Source organism: Macrobrachium rosenbergii, chromosome 26 (assembly GCF_040412425.1).
Source record: "Macrobrachium rosenbergii isolate ZJJX-2024 chromosome 26, ASM4041242v1, whole genome shotgun sequence".
Lineage (NCBI taxonomy): Eukaryota > Metazoa > Arthropoda > Malacostraca > Decapoda > Palaemonidae > Macrobrachium > Macrobrachium rosenbergii.
This window is the reverse complement of record NC_089766.1, coordinates 39,306,975-39,311,370: the sequence shown is the minus strand read 5'-3', so window position 1 is coordinate 39,311,370 and position 4,396 is coordinate 39,306,975. Positions and strand designations below refer to the sequence as shown.

The following is a 4,396-nucleotide window of genomic DNA, read 5'->3' as shown; positions in this document are numbered from 1 at the left end:
CAAAAAAAGTAGTGGTGGCAAGTGGAATAATGATTTGAACAATAGCATTAACACAAGAAGTACTTACGTTTTCTATTGACAATGGGCCTCTACCATACATGTGGTAATTGTATATTCATTCATATTTATTGATCAAGTTATTAAAAGCAACAATAATATCAACACAGGAAGTACGTACGTTATGTACTGACAAGGGGCCTCTACCATGCCTGTGCGGTAATTGTGTATTCATTCATATTCAATGATCCAGTGACAAAAAGGACAACACACATTTCAAAATCCTGGTTCAACGACGTATCTCCAGAAAGCCACGTCGCAGTTACGACCCGTCATTGCCAGACCAAAATAATTGAATGTCAGTTTGATCACGTGCCCCTTCGGTGCCCTGATTCTCCAAGTGCACCACGTGTCTGCAATTGTTCGAATTGGATGTTACTGACCTTTTTTTCTTTATTTATAAAATATATTGATCTTGTTTGTCTCCAGACTATATTGGGAGAGACGAGTTTTGTAACTTACATAAGCTAAATAGCTGTGATGAATATATATATATATATATATATATATATATATATATATATATATATATATATATATATATATATATATATATCTCATATATTGTATACATTATATACATACATACATATATATATACATATATATATATATATATATATATATATATATATATATATATAGAGAGAGAGAGAGAGAGAGAGAGAGAGAGAGAGAGAGAGAGAGAGTGTTTTCACCAATGAAACGTACTGAATGGATAACAAGACAAACAATATTTTTTGCCTACAGAAGACTAGAGAGAGAGAGAGAGAGAGAATTTCATCTTACCATACACGACATATCCATTTCTCAGTTACAGGCGCTTCAATGGTGGTCTCTCGATAAATGTCCTTTGAGCATGGCGGTAAAAGATGGCCTGGAATTCAAAGAGAACACAGGATGATCATCTTTGGAAGCCAGAATGAACACTTATTGAAAATATGATCAACGTCATTCCTTTACTTCTGTTTGTTCTATTTTTTCTCTCTTCACAGTTTTTTTGGAAGGTAATGAGTTTTTATGAATGTAGTTGAATGTATATATATGTATATATATATATATATATATAATGCCCTCTTGAATTCTCGATTTCTTCTCATTTTAGAAAGGCTTGACTGTGATTTAACCCTTTCCACTTATTCTGTTTGTTCTATTTTTCTCTCTTCTGATTTTTAAAATTAAGAGTAGTGAGTTTTTATGAATTTAGCTGAATGTGTATATATATATATATATATATATATATATATATATATATATATATATATATATATATATACACACCACACAGTATACTATAATACCCTCTTGCCTTCTCGATTTCTTCGCAGTTCAGAAAGGCTTGACGGTGATTGAACCCTTTCCTCCTATTCCTGTAATCTTTCACCTTTACAACTGATTCACAGTCCCCCTTTTTTCTGCCGAGCGCAGCAGATTCGCTGAACGGCCGCACCAAATATGCAGTAAATATACCTTGCTGTCGAACTTCTCCAGTTCCAGAGGTCCTTTATTCCTCCTCACACCGCTGGACTGTGGAACAGCCTCCCTACTGAGGATGTCTTGCGATTGGAACTTCAAAAGTTCAAGCGAAGATGCGATGCTTTACTACCCTAATCCAATTCTTCTTGCAGTGTAATAATTTACTTATTCTTTTATCTATGTATTAATTTTCTTATTTATTTTCTTTATTTTATAATAAGTGAAATTTCTTCTTTCTGTATTTCTCTTTACCTTCTGTCACTTCTTTCTAGTGAACACCATATTCTTTGGAAGCTTGAATTTCAAGCCAGTGGCTAATTATTATTATCATTATTCTTCTGAATAATGATAATAATAATTAGCGTAATAAAAATCCACAGTTATATAGTAAACTATTTTACTAAGTTAAATACAAAATCAAAGACTTTCGAATACCTGAACTGTGTTCCTCATCAGTGTTTAAGTTAAAATACATTGTAGTATAGTTTTACAATATAACTGTAGTTTTAGTGCTAAGATGCTTCTTCTTCTTCTTCTTCTTCTTCTTCTTCTTCTTCTTCTTCTTCTTCTTCTTCTATTTCTTCTTTTTCTTCGTCTTCTTCTTCTTATTATTATTATTATTATTATTATTATTATTATTATTATTATTATTATTATTATTATTATTATTATTATTATTATTATTATTGTGTGTGTATGACTTAAACACTAATGAAGACACCGTTCAGGTGTTCGAAAGTCTTCACTTTTGCATTTTACTTAGTAATAATAATAATAATAATAATAATAATAATAATAATAATAATAATAATAATAATAATAATAATAATAATAATAATAATAATAATAATAATAATAATAATAATAATGAAGAAACAAATCCACAATTATGTGTATGTACTAATATTTAAAGGTAAATCTTTACAGAGAGCTTTCGGGAATCTGTTCGATTCCATAACTGTGGATTTGTTTCTCCATTCCAAGACACATGCTACTATGAGTGATTTTTAATAATAATAATAATAATAATAATAATAATAATAATAATAATAATAATAATAATAATAATAATAATAATAATACGTTTACACTTACCATAATAATCATAAATATTGAACTCGCTTGCATCTTGGCCCGGAGGTACCTGGCCAAAACATTCGCGATCACAAGTTTTGCCGACATAACCCTCGTTTTACAATGGTTCCATCTGGATACGCAGCAAGACCGCCATTCCTCTTGAAGAAATTCAAGAAACAGTCGATTTTAATCTCTGTTTTTGGATATTTGCTAGATGATGACCCCTTTGCGGCTTGTTTAGTACCGGCCCGTTGGGATGACCGTAAAAACATAAACAAAAGATTATAAATATCATAAGATAATGACCCCCAAGAAATACTAATTCCGAAAACCCTTGGGGGTAACTGTTTAGAACGATCCTGTTTTTTCCACCATTCTTCGAGGCCATAGTCAAAAATCCCATTTATAAGGATAATTCCCTTTGTCATGCGAGGGACAGAATGCAAGCAAGTACTTTGATGAAAATCAGCGTCTATGAATTATAAAAATATTTTAAAAATATTTTTATTACCTATGACATTACCTGAAGAGAACATAAAGTAACTTTTATGAACTTCAGCGTTTATGAATTTAAAAAAAAATTGTTTTAATTACCTATTTTTCTTCATTATAACATTATCTAAATAGAACTTAAAGTAACATTTAATATTATCACTTACCAATACATCCGTAGAGTTTGTTTACGAGGACTTTGTCCCTGTGGGAGATATCCCCCTTCGACCGTCCCAAAATCCCTTGGTATCTGATGTCCTTCGTAGCGAAGGTTATCTTCCCTAATTTCGAGTACCACTAAAAAAAAAAAAAAAAAAAAAAAGACAGATATGTTGGTAAAATGAGGCAATATGAGTGGAAAGATGTGAAATTATGATAGATATTTACTTGGGGGTGAGTGGGAGGTGGAGTTTTTTTTTCTGGTAAAACGAGGCAATGTGAATGAAAAAATGGTAGTAGATATTTGCTTGGGGGGTGAGTGCTTGGGTCAGGTTATATTTTGGCCAAATGAGGCAATATGAGTGGAAAAATGTGAAATTATGATGAATGTTGCTTCGGGGTGAGTGGGAGGTAGATTTTTTTGGAAATTGAAACGAGGCAATGTGAATGGAAAAATGTTTACTTATGATCGATATTTGCTTGAGAATTGAGTGGCAAGTGGGGTTATATTTTGGTAAAATGAGGCAATCTGAGTGGAAAAATGTTATTATGATTGATGTTTGGCAGGGGTGAGTGTAATTGGGGTTACTCTTTGGTAAAATGAGAGCAATCTGGGTGGAAAAATGTTAATTATAATAGATATTTGCTTGTGGGTCAGTGGCAAGTGGGGTTATATTTTGGTAAAATGAGGCAATGTGAACGAAAAATGTGAAATTATGATAGATATTTGCTTGGGGGATGAGTGGGAGGTAGGCAATGTGAATGGAAAAATGTGAAATTTGGTAGATAACTGCTTGGGGGTCAGTGGCAGGTGGAATTATATTTTGGTATAATGAGGCAATGTGAATGGAAAAATTTGAAAATATGATAGATATTTGCTTAGAGGTGACAGACTGGCAGGTGGGGTTATATTCAGGAAAAATGAAGCAATCTGAATGGAAAAAATGTTTAATTATGATAGATATTTGCTTGAGGGTGAGTGGGAGGTAGAGTTTTTTTTCTGGTGAAATGAAACAATGTGAATGGAAAAATGTGAAATTTGGTAGATATTTGCTTGGAGGTATGTTTTCATAGTGCGACTCCTTCATAGGGCGAAGAAATAACTTCAATGCAATGATTCAGTAAGGAAAACAAT

General features: G+C 32.0%; 1 long non-coding RNA gene across 1 annotated transcript; it reads right to left on the bottom strand.

Annotated features, from left to right (window-relative positions):
- Positions 1-304: 304 nt before the first annotated feature.
- On the bottom strand, positions 305-3,400 carry LOC136852750 (uncharacterized). Its single transcript, XR_010857244.1, has 3 exons — positions 3,270-3,400; positions 847-934; positions 305-410 (listed from the first exon to the last, which is right to left on the bottom strand). It is a non-coding gene; the product is annotated as an uncharacterized lncRNA (long non-coding RNA).
- Between the last annotated feature and the right edge of the window lie 996 nt (positions 3,401-4,396).